Genomic DNA, 12,551 nt, shown 5'->3' with positions numbered 1-12,551 from the left:
AGGGTAAAAGTAGTGTTAAAGAAAAGAAGAATCGGTAGATCAATAGGTAGATAAATAGACAGAGAGATAGATGAGAGATGTTATGGAAATAAATTGTATGCTCCCTGAGGGCAGGGATTTTTTTTTGTTTCTTTGTGTATCCCCAGTGCTTAGAATGCTTGGGATATAAGTAGGTGCTTAATAAGTGTTGATTGCTTGATAAAAAATAAGATTATTAACTTATTGGACTTTAGGGATGAGAGTTAAGAGTCTAGGATGACACCTGGGTAGGTCTACTAGAAAAATCACTGTGCCTGGAATCATGAGGCACTGATCCTAATGGTTGATGTGATCATACATAAATCACAATTTCTTTGAGCTTTGATTTCCTTAAGTATAAAGTGGTGATGAGGAAACTGAGGTAGAGGGCAATTAAGTGACTTGTGTCTTGAGGTTAAAGAAGGTTGAGGAAGGAAAACATAATGGGGATGGATTAACCCAGAGGCATCTGCTGTTGGCTGTTTTGGTTACCTAGATAGGGATTAAGTTATAATTGTCCCTAGCAGATGACAGCTGGTATAGAAAGTGTTGCTTAAGACTTAGAACAGTGGTGGCAGGGGACAGAGTAGGGAAGTATTCAGCCGGAATGGATGTTTGTAGTTGTGGTTATGGCTGGGTTGTAATCGTGGCTATGTGGTGACCCAGTCCCTTCATTAACTTTTGGATAGTGTGAAGTCCCATGTTGTAGTCAAATCAGGGCCTCCACTTTGGAAGCTTCTGAACAAGATCGTAAGATGTTCAGAGGTAGGAATTGTATCTTGTTTTTCTTCTTTATCTTCCCAAGGTTGTCGAAGAAGACCAAAATAGCATCACTATGCTAGAGTCAAGTCAGTGCATCTGACTGGCTGATCAGACCAATACAAGTACTCTGCTACAGGTTGGCTACAAATAGTTCCAACGAGCATGGGGGGCAGATTCTGTAACTTTATGTGTGTCCCATTTCTTCTGAGCTACTTCAATTCTGCTTTGCTCATAGAGCACGGCACCTTCTCTGATGAGGGCACGCCATGCTGGGGTCCTGTGTCAGTGTCTCCCATGCCATAGAATCACTTCTATACCCCATTGTTTTGCCCACTACCCTATGTGAAGTTTTTATTGATTGTGTTGATGATGGTGATGATGGTGGTGATGATGATGATGATAACTATAGAGAAGCCATTGCTATACCTAGAGATCCAATTAGCAACCCGAGAGCTAGGACTGGACAGTGAAATTGGCTCTCCTCATTCCACTTCCTTCCATGAAATATTATCTCCTCATCACTTTCTCTTATGATCCTGTACACCCCAATCACCATCTGGGATCCTTTCCCTTTGTTCTCAAAAGCCCTTTCTGGTTTCCCTGGAGGGAGAGATCACAGTTCCTCTGTGGAACAGTCAGGAAAAAGATATCCCTTGGCCAGTCTTCAATTCCAAGGGCCATTCTATGTCCGTAGGCAATAAAGAGACAAGGAACTCGGTTATTACAACCACAAATTCAATTATGGGCCCAAAACTCCTCCTGCCTAGGATATGACGGGCTTGGGCAAACAATGACACTCATTTTTGTTTTCTTTATGGGAAATGCTGCATTTTGGCCAGGAATTAAGAGAGGGGACATTATGAGATGATTGAGGGAAAGAGGATATTGCTGTGTGTTTGGGATATATTAAACTGAGGGTTGAAATGAAGGGTGTTGCTAGAGAAGGCATAAAATTTGGAAAATCTTATCAGGTCCCCCACTTTTCTTTCATCTATTCTAGAAATTTCCCTTGGAGATTCAAAGATTCATTATATAAGAATTTGAGAGTTTGAAGGATTTTTCAAAGTCCAACCATTTCATTTTACAAATGAGAAAATCAAGACTTAGAGATAGGAAGGCAGAAAGCCTAAGATCACACAACTGAGCATCAGTTCTGGAATTCAAACTTAGTGCTCATACCCATTTTATCCGATTCTTCTTATTTAGCTCTTTGTGTACCATCAAATTCGAGAGGATGGAGATAGGATTAATATCAAATATTCCCATTTATGTGTCAATTGAAGATTTACAAAGCAGTTTTCTCATGATAGCCATGTAATACAGGTAGTACAAATATTATTATCTCCATTTTATGCAGTTCAGGGGTTAAGTGACTTTTTCAGAGTCACACAGCTTAGTAAGCATAGACCAAGAATTGAGGTGTTTTTCTTCTGGTTCTAAGTCCAGGCTATTTCCCTTACACCACATTGACTCACAGATGTGACATGGTGTGCTGTAATGGAGATTGAGCAGCACAGGAGGAAGAAAGAAGGTACAAAAGATCTGGACCTTGAAGAAATTGTGCCAGGAAAGGTGTCCACCACCATCCACAGAATTGTCTGGGTTTTGATGAAAACTGAGATGCTTTCAGAGCCCAGCACACAGCCCTCATTCCCCTCTGAGTGAAGATCTCAAACCTTTGAAAGTACTGATCACCATCCCAAGAGCCTCTTTCCAAGCAGTCCCCATCAGCCCCTCCGGTGGTCCAGGGCCCCCTTTTGTCCACTATGTGTCTGTACTGTCTGTTCTGGGGACTCTACACTTGACACTGAGCTTTTGATGGGCACAATTGGCAAGGGTGGGGTGTTGGGTTTTTTTTTTTTTTTTTTTTTTTTTTTTTTTGCTGCTAATGCTGGGAAGTGTGTGCGTGTGACAATCAGAGAAGCCACCAGCTGTCTTGCTTACATTCTCAGCGCTCTCGCTCTCTTTTTTTAAAAAACGTTTTGCTTACATAATCCACCCCCTTTTTATTTTCTAATTCTCTCCTTGTGAAGCTGGCACCGAAGAGGAAAGGCTGGGGTGGAGGGGGTAGCAATTACACATCAGTTTGGGGAGCATTTACATTTTGCAATTACGATTTAAAAATAAGCCTTGTTAATGATCTCCTCATGGAAGCAACAAAACCCCAGCACAACTCTCTAGTGCCTGCACACCCAGGGCGGGTGGGGGGAAGCACAGTGTGCAGGGAGGAAGGGGTACAGCGCATGCACAACTGCCCTGGCACGAAGGCAAGTGAGCTACGTGATTCTTTCGGAGGTGGCCGGGATGGCAGCAGAGAGGAAGATCACCCCGGGAGACCCTTCTCCACTCTCTCCTATGTTATGTTGTTTGGGCTCTCTCTAAAACACTAACTGTGCCTTATCTGTGTATGAGCCATATTCCCCCTATTAAACTAGAGTGTAGACTCTAGGAGGGCAAGAACAATTTCTTCTCTAAAACGCCCATCACTCTTGAGTTGAATCTCTGCCGGGAGTCCCATCTCCATCTCTGCACTCATTCAGGACGTTCCGCCCAACAGCCTCCCTACATATATCCTGAGAAAGCAGGTGTGGGGCGGGGAGAAAAGGCATTGCCTAAAGCTGAGGATGAGGACTCTTCACTGTTGAGATCCTCCGAGGCAGGGTTTCCCAGAACTATCTTCCCTTGTTTGGAATTAAGCCAGAGTGAGTCTCTCTCTCCCTCCTCCCCCAGCTTGTTTCTCCAAACCCTGGAGTTTGGAGATCAGAGTTGGGGTGAACGAGCTGATTGGGTCCATCTCAGCTCTAAGAAAAACCTTCTTCTACGAATCAAACGACCCTTTTGGAATACATGGAAGGAATGTTAGAGATCCATCTAGTCTAAATTTCTTTTTATACAGCAGGAAATTGAGGTTGAGAGAAGTATAATGAGTTTGCCCACAGTCACATGTAGCTATTAGCAGCTGAGCTAAAACTGGAATCCTGGTCTCCTCACTTCAAGATTGGAGCTCTTTCCACCATCACATACTGCTTTTAGTGAGTCCCTCTATTGTATCCAATAATGGATACTTTAAGTAGAGACAAATAATTAATATAAAAAGCAGTCCCAGCCCTCAAGAAGCTTATAGTCTAGGAAGAAACAAAGCAAAAATCCTTGCAGCCTCTTTTTGTCCTCATGGCTGTAAATTATTTCTGTACAAAAGTTTACTAATACATTTTTATTTTATATTATTAAGTTTTATCTATAATATTAATAATGATACAAGATAGCATATAATCAATGCCGAATGCATGGTGATCAGCTAATCAGTAAATATTTATTACCCATTCTGTGTAACATTCATATAGCCAAATTTAGAGTAAAATGAAATTATTTTAATTTGGAAAACTTGCTTCAATGAGGAGGTAGATTTTGAGCTGGGACTTGAATAATGGATAGAATTTAAAAAGTTGCAAAAGCAGCATTCCAGGAGGGAAAAATGTTACCAAAGGTAAGGAAGTAGGAGTGTGGAACATATTTCTGAGGGATAAAAGAGAGACTAATGTTACTAGAAAGGGTGATTTACTTAGGAGAATGTAGAATCATAGGATTAGAGCTAGATCATAGAGACTCTTGAATGCCTATCTGATCACGAAATTCAGACTTTATTTCATAGGCACTAAGATCCCAAGTGAGTAATTGAGATCATGGGCCAAAAATGGCATACAACAAATCTCCATCTCCATGTTATCAAATCTTTTCTGGATTAAACTGATCAGTTAGGAAAAACAGCAAACACTCAGGGGTGCCTTAAGGTATTTCCCCCCCAAATGTTCCTGCTCATCATTTCTTGAAGTTTGAAATGCTTGCGGTAAATCGTTCCTTCTTGCCTCTGCCTTGACTCTGGGTTTATCTTTTAGCTTTCTCTGGTCTGCTTTTATTCCATCACCATGTGAACTGGTCTACCATCAGTTAGAGGTAAATTTGGTCCCAGACTAGAGCAAAAAGCTCAGGGAGTCAGTCTGTCAATTAGCATTTATTAAACACATATTATATACCAGGAAGTTCCTGCTCTGGAGGAGTTCATAGTCTAATGCAAGACCAGAGTATAAAGCTCTTCATTGCCCTTTGGGAAGGAACTGTGTTCTCAGTTGCCATTTTTTGCTTCCAATCACTACTGGTCATGTCTTTTTTCTTGGGCAGTGTGATGAAATTGGGGAGAAAAATAGAAAAACAATCAGCCTTTCTGCTTTGGCCAGTAGTTTTTCTCTTTGCCACTGTTGAAGACTATTATTGCCTTGGGAATATTAACCAAGTGGTCCCCTTGATTTCTCTGTTTCTCCTCTGTTTTGTTCATTTCACTCTGCAAAATCTTCATAGAACTTTGAAAGAAAAAATTCACTGAAACTTTGAGGATAATCTAGCCTAACTTTATTTTATATCAGAAAATTAAACCTCAAAGAGACTGGGATTTGTCAGCTATAGAGTGTAGTAGACACAATGTTTTGGCCACAAAAAAAAAAAAAAAGTTTATAGACTAATAGAAAGAATTGAGGAAAGAGTCAAGGTCCCCCTCATTCCATTGCTTTGCATTGGAGTTTAATCAAATAAACATATACGTGTGTGTGTGTGTGTGTGTGTGTGTGTATACACACCATTCCCCAAATGAAGTTTACCCTTAATTTCCAGTTCTTTGACAATACAAAAGAGCTGTTATTAATGTTTTTGTACATATAGGTCCTTTTACTATTTCTTTTCTCTCTTTGAGATATAGACCTCGTAGTGCTATCAGGCAAAGGGTATATAGTTTACTGGCTTTGGAGAATGATAGCAGCATTTGTCTTTTTTTTATTCAGTCACATCCAACTCTTTATGACTTCATTTGGTGTTTTCTTGGCAGAGAACTGCATGGTTTGCCATTTCCTTCTCCAGCTCATTTTATAGATGAGGTAAGTGAAACAAACTGAATTAAGTAACTTGCCCAGAGTCCACTACAATACTTCTTAGGCTGGATTTGAACTCACCAAGATGACTTTCCTGTCTCTGAACCAGACATCCCATCCACTGCGCCACCTAGCTGCTACCAACATTTGTATAGTTCTTTGCTGTTTATATAGATTTTCTCATTAGATCCTCATAACCCTATAAAGTTATAATTTATTATCCCTATTTTCTAGCTGAGAAAAGTATTGATCAATTATATGCTATTAAGTGGCAGGAATGAAACTTAAACCCAAATCTTCTTCTTCTATGCCATAGCTGACAAGTCATAACACCTTTGAGCTTCAATTTTCTCATATAAAATGACTAGATCATCCCCAAAGATTCTTATAGTTCTGAAATCTGTGATTTATGTTTGGTTTCTATAAGATTGTAAGGTTCCTGATGCCAAGTTCTTTGTATCTTCTGCACCCAGCATCCTTTGTATAATAGTAAAAGGTTAATCAATTTTTATTGCTTTAGATTCTATCTAAACTTGTTGATTTGTTTTGTCCCTACGACATATTAACTGCCATCTCCACTCAGTGTTCTATTCATATGCATTTCCTATGGCTAGAATGTACTACTTCATCCTTTGAATCCTAATACAAATGTTACCTCTTCCTGGAAGACTTCACGGATTCTTCTGGTTATAAATAATCTTTCCCTGAAACTTTAGGTGGCACTTAATTTTATACCTTTCTCATGCACTCATCATGTAATACTGTGTATCACACCTATCTGTTGGTGTTTTAACACCTGAGTTCAAATCTATCTTCAGACATTTACTAGCTGTGTGACCTGGACAATTTACTCAATCCCATTTGCCTCAGTTTTACCTGTAAAATGAGCTGGAGAAGGAAATGGCAAAATAATTTCTTAGCCAAGAAAACCCCAAAAGGGAGTCACGCAGAGTTGTACAGAACTGAAAAATGACTAAACAACAGAACTGACCATGAGGATGGGAAATGGATAGGAAGAACTTCCTTCTTTGGATAGTACTGAGAAATTTACAGCCATTTTCCTTTTGAGCTTCTCCATTTCTGCAGTGGGGCAGGGATTTTCCTAAAATCATGACTCCATCAGCTCCTCCCTGTCTGGATCCATTCCAGTCATTCTTAAATGGGCTTTATTCTTCTTTCATCCTTTGCAACTTCTTCCCCACCACTCCCACTCTTCTCATAGACACACTTGAATATACATCACCCACCCAAACCTGTTTTTTGGATAAGCTTTGACCCAGGGGGAAGCTTCTTATTGACTTGAACAATTTCATTTTCTCTGTGACTGCTGGAAGTGAACAGATCCCTCTCCCCACTCCTGGACTTCTAACTTCAGTGATACAGACTTTTAAAAGAGAATTAATGACTTAAAGATAGCAGTCGAGAGCTACCTTGGCTATAGGCCTACTGGACATAGCAGGCCTTCAAGCAAAATTTGGTCCAATGGCTAGTATGACCCTTAAAGTCTCCTAAGCTCTGGGAGGTATCATCACATACCCAGCAGCATGCCTTCCCCTTTTGTTTTATCCACCAACTGTGGTTAATATTTTCTTAGCATAGCCCAGGGTGGATCTGGATATTTGGTTTCTTTTACCTGTGCATCCTCTCCTAAACCTTGGTTTCCTAACCATGGTTTTTATTTTGGAGGGAAACTCCCTTATGGTGTGTAGTAGATAGAGTACTGGGCTTGTACTTAGAAATACCTGGGTTGAATACCACTTGACATAAATGATCAATTGTGAGATTCTTTCTGGACATATCATTAATATCTTTGTGTCTTAGTTTCTTTTGGTGTAAAATGATCATAAAGATCAAATGGGATAATATATATAAAGAATTTCACAAAACTAAAAGGAAGCTCACATTTACATATAGTCTTTTACTAACTGCTATCTCCTAAAGGTTTAGAGAATTAAATATTCTTTAATTCAGAGAATCTGCATAGGTCTTAGCTGGCAAGCATCCATTGTGCAGCAACACTCTTTCATTTTCTCAAGAAGAGTAATATAATGGAGAGTATATTTGATTTGGAATTAGGACAACTGAGTTCAAATTTTGACATTGCTATTTACTGTCTGATCTTTCTGTAGTTTCTTAATCTCTTTGGTACAATGAGGAAGTTAGATAAAATGACTTCTAAGAGTCTTACGAGGAGTCAAATTTATTTTAATGGGTGGGAATAATTTTATTTTTTAATTGGAATGTTGGGATACTGCTTACAATGCCCACAGAGCATTATTTTTAAAATGGTATTTAGCCAACAATTTTCTCTGTCCACAAAGCACAAAACAAAAGCATCTGGGCCAGTGGAAGGCATTGAAAGTAGATTAAACGTGTATTCTTCCTCCTCCACCTCTCCCCTCTCCCCCTCCCCACTTCATTTCTTGTATTGGAAGATGTGAAGTTCATACCAATCATTCTCAACCTTGTGTGAGTGTGACTGTAAAGACTAAAGCATAATAGATGGTTTCTATGCTACAACTTAGATCTGGAGACCCCGATCTCTAGGACTGGCAGGTGAGGGGGATGGGCCCTGGCATGAGAGACAGGGTTCCCCTGTGGGGGGTGGGAGGTAGGATGCTGCTCCAGGGTTTTGCATCTCTCTTTAATTGCTGTCTGCAGAGGAGGCTGGGGTAATGACCCTACTGCTGGTCTCCAAATTTGTACTAGCTGGCTTACTGCCCAGACTGTTGTCTAAAATCTCTCTGGGCTTGAAGAGAGGAAGGAGACTAGGGAGAAAAAATTCAGCCAGAGAAGGATGGGAGGAAAGGCATGAAGCTGGTGTTTTAGGGGGATGAGGGGAGGGGGAGAAAGTGGGGGGTGGGGATGGAAGGTGAAGAGGTGGGAATGACCCTGCCCTAAATAACATAAAGCTTCTGAGCCTGGCAGGAGTAAAAACTAGGAACCTCTTGGCATGTGAGTCATAGCTAAGTTTTCCTTCAGAACAGGGACTACTTTGCAGCAGCTGCGTGTGGTCCCCGGGAAGTCGGCTGGGTGGGGTGGAGGGAGAAACACACATGGAGATAGATAGTCACAACTCTAAGGCATGTTTCTCTCCTTGGCCAAAAAGGGGAAGGGGGAGAACCAGGGCCTCTGAGGTCCAGCCAGCCACACTGGAGGCACTGACCCAATCCCAGATGGCCCCAGTCAATCAGTCAGCATTAGGGAATGAGTACCCACCTGGTACAGAGCCCTGCTGTCTATGTGGTGGCGATCATGACCAGGCCTACAGGAAATGATTAAATCCTAAAGTTTATTTTCCTAGCCATCAGTCTCCCTTTTTAATTCTTTCAATCCCTACCCCTCTCCAAGTGCCTTCTTTGCCATCTCTTGTCTACCCAATCTCCAAACCTGATCTAAAGATTTAACAAACATTTGACAAAATGATACTAAGACTAAAGGTATTAATTCTCCTAGTCCTGTTGTTATTTTAAGAAGAATCATGCAGAAAGCCAAAGACATGAAGCTGTAATGGTGCAATTTTAAGTATCAGGGAAGAGATGGCTGCAGTATTTTCCAGAGAGGGTGGACCTTCCCATTGCCTTGGAATCGCACTGAAACCATGTCAAATGAAGACTTATTGAAGGAACAAGGAAAAGCTGGAAAAGAGCAGATGAGTAGAAACATGGTAGCTATCTTCATATATTTGAAGGGCTTGTATCACATGAGGAAGGAATAAGGGATCCTGAATTGCTCCTGAGGGCAGAGCAAGGACCATTGGCTTCAAGTTACAGGGAGGCAATTTTCAGATCAATGTAAGGCAGCAGTTTTATTAGAAAGTAGGTGTCTGCGACAATGAAATAGTTTACTTGTTTGCTGAAATGGTAGAGTGTCTTTTAACTGGAAATATTCAGCAGTGTCAGGATGCCCACTTACACTCTCAGAGAATGATATAGAGAATTCCTTCAGAAAATAGGTGTTGGTCTGATGCCTGATGATGAACTTTTAATAGCAGCTTTATATCACTGGGGTGGGGATTGGGGAGGAATTGAATCCAAAGTGGACTGGGTTGCTTTGGGAGACTTCCCCTTTCTAGAAGTTGTTAATCAAAGGCTAGATGATCACTTTTCAGATGCATCACAGAGAGGCCTCTGATCTCCTTTCCCACTCTGAAATTCTGTGCCTTTGAGACTCAGAGGCCACCTTGTAGGCAGAGATCAGAGAAAGCATATACCTCAGGAGTCCCATACTGGGGGTGAGTAAATGGGACACACACAGAGGAAATAAACCTAAGTAAGACACCTAGTACTTTTGAACGAGCTGCATAGCTAATTATAACTATAGTGAGCTCTACACAAATGTAGACCTAGAATAGGGTGGCATTAATGTGAGAAGCTTTCTTAGAGACAATGATCTTTGAGGAGAGTAATTTTTTAATTAAACTTCTTTAGTGCCTTTTGTTTTATATCACAGTTATTTCTAGGTAGAATCCTTTCCTCCCATATACAAAAATCCTCTTGTATAACAAAGAAAAACAGTTAAACAAACTGTACAAACAGAATCGCCTCATCTGCGATCGTGAATAATCTTTTGCATCCATAATCTGTTAAAAGGGATCATAGCTTTAAAGTTGGACAGAAAGGGCTCTCCGTGTCAAATTACCTCATTTTTCAAATGAGGAAACAGACTTGAAAGGAATAATAAACAAGCCCAAAGTCTCACAAGTGATATTAGAGCTAGCATTTGAACCTAGGTTTTCTGACTCCAAATCCATTGGTTTTTCCAATGCATCATATTTCTTCACCTCAGTCCCTATCTAGTTCTCTTCATGCATGAAAATAATTCTGACTCTAGCACAAACAATTGGTCATCTTAATCTAAAAGATTCTAGTGGGAGGAAACCATGACTTTAAAACCTTTTGAAGTAAGACATTTGATATCCAGATTCTAATTATTGGGAAATTTGCCTTGACATCAAACTCAAATTTGCCTTTGCAACATCTACCCATTACTCCCGCTTCTATCCCCTGGGATCAAATAGGAAATGTTTAATTCCTCTTCTATACAGCATTTCATCAAATCTTTGGATAGCTATCATCACTTCTTCACCCCCTTTCCTTAATCTTTTCTTTTCCAAGCCAGACATCTCCTGTTCCTTCAATTAGTCACCATATAGACTCAAGACTATTCAGCATCTTGATTGCTCTCCTTTGGACATTTTCCAGTTTTCCAATATGCTTCTCAAATTGTGGTTTCTAGAACTTCAGATATGTTCTAGCCAAGGCAAAGTATAAGATAATTGTTCCTTGTTCCTGAATCTGTGCCTCTCATTGCTACCCAAGATTGCATTAGGGTCTGGTGGGTTTGATGGGGGGGGGGCGGGGTTGATTTTTGATTTTGGTTGTTCTTTGGAGTTTGGGAGGCTTACATTACTCTATTGACTCCTTGAGCTTGTACCCTACTGGTATTCTCTTCTCATTTCCAAGCTACTGTCTATCTGTGTCTTTCCAGTCCTCTACTTTTGAAGTTAACCTTTATTTAAACCTGAGTATGAGTTATCTTATTAAATTTCTCTTCTTAGGTTCAGCACAGTGCTTGATCCCATCAAGATCTTCTTGAATCTTGACTCTGGCATCCATTGTGTTAGCTGTCCCTTCCATCTTTGTTTCATCTGCAAATTTGATTAACATGCCTTCTGGGGAGGAAGGGAAGGGACTATTGTAAACATTTTTTCATTTGATCCTCACAACAACCCTGGGAGATAATTACTACTTTTATAATTACTGTTTTATAACTGAGGCAAACAGAGTTTTAGGTGACCAGCTAATAAGTATCTAAGGCTGAATTTGAATTCTGGTTTACCTTCCTGACTCCAATTTATTCCAAATTCCATTCTATTCTGGCATCTAACTGCCACATATGCCATGAGCTAAGTAGTTGATAAATAAGTTAAACAATTCAGTATAAGTGCATCCCTGTGGCATTCCATTGGAGACCTTCTGCCAAACTGATGTTTAGCCTTTGAGTCTGGCCAGCCATTCAGCTACATCCAAGTACATGTGTGCATTTTTAATGATTGTTTCCCATACTTAGAATTGTCTACCTCCTCATTCCCACCTATGGGCTTTCAAGTCTCAATTAAAAACCCATTTCCTACAAGAAGCTTTTCTCAGTCCCTCTTAATGAGTTAGTGCCTTCCCTCTTTTAATCATCTGGAATTTATCTTGAATGTTTTTGTTTGTACAAAGATGTTTACATGTTGTTTTCCCCATAAAACAATGAATTCCTTGTGATCAGAAACATCTTTTTTTTGTATCTCTATCACTTAGCCCAGTGCCCAGCACACAGTAGGTACTTAATAGAGCCTTGTTTTTTTCAGTTGACATATAATTGTGTTATTGTGTAGTCCACATATTTCCATATTTTTCACAATAATTTACCAAATACTTTCATGAAATTTAGGTAAACTATATATGTAAATTATTCTCCTGTCTATTTCTAACTTAGCAACCTTGTGAGAAAAGGAAATAGAGTTAATTTGGCATATGCTTTTCTTAAGAAAATCATGCTGAATCTTTGCAATCACTGCTTCTGTTCTATATATTCACCAAACATCTCTTCAATGATCCATTGTATATTGTTCTCAGGAATCAAGCCCAAGTTTGTAGATTCTGTTCCCTAACCTGTTTTTGAAAATTAGAGCAGTATTTGCTGTTCTCCTGTCCCGTGGAGCCCTGTGACATCTGTGACATTTTCCATGATCTTCCAATATTGCTGACAGTTCAGTAGTCACACAGCTGTTACTGCTTTCGTAGCTTTGCCACATGTCACTGGGCTAGGCCTGACTCAGGCCACTTGCCTAGTAGATTAATT

At 40.1% G+C, this 12,551-nt stretch overlaps 1 protein-coding gene across 6 annotated transcripts in view; it reads left to right on the top strand.

Moving 5' to 3' along the window:
* The window catches only part of PKNOX2 (PBX/knotted 1 homeobox 2), a 363,592-nt gene that overhangs the window by 216,934 nt on the left and 134,107 nt on the right, over positions 1-12,551 (top strand). Inside the window, exon 1 of one of the 6 annotated variants that reach the window (XM_051986747.1) lies at positions 824-916. The exons of the other annotated variants lie outside the window; for them this stretch is intronic. The gene's annotated coding sequence lies outside the window, so the exon portion shown is untranslated. Of the gene's footprint in view, positions 1-823; positions 917-12,551 lie in introns of those variants that run through there. 6 annotated transcript variants of the gene reach the window in all.

The sequence above is a fragment of the Antechinus flavipes genome, chromosome 3 (genome assembly GCF_016432865.1).
Source record: "Antechinus flavipes isolate AdamAnt ecotype Samford, QLD, Australia chromosome 3, AdamAnt_v2, whole genome shotgun sequence".
NCBI lineage: Eukaryota > Metazoa > Chordata > Mammalia > Dasyuromorphia > Dasyuridae > Antechinus > Antechinus flavipes.
This window is presented reverse-complemented; position numbering and strand designations above follow the sequence as displayed.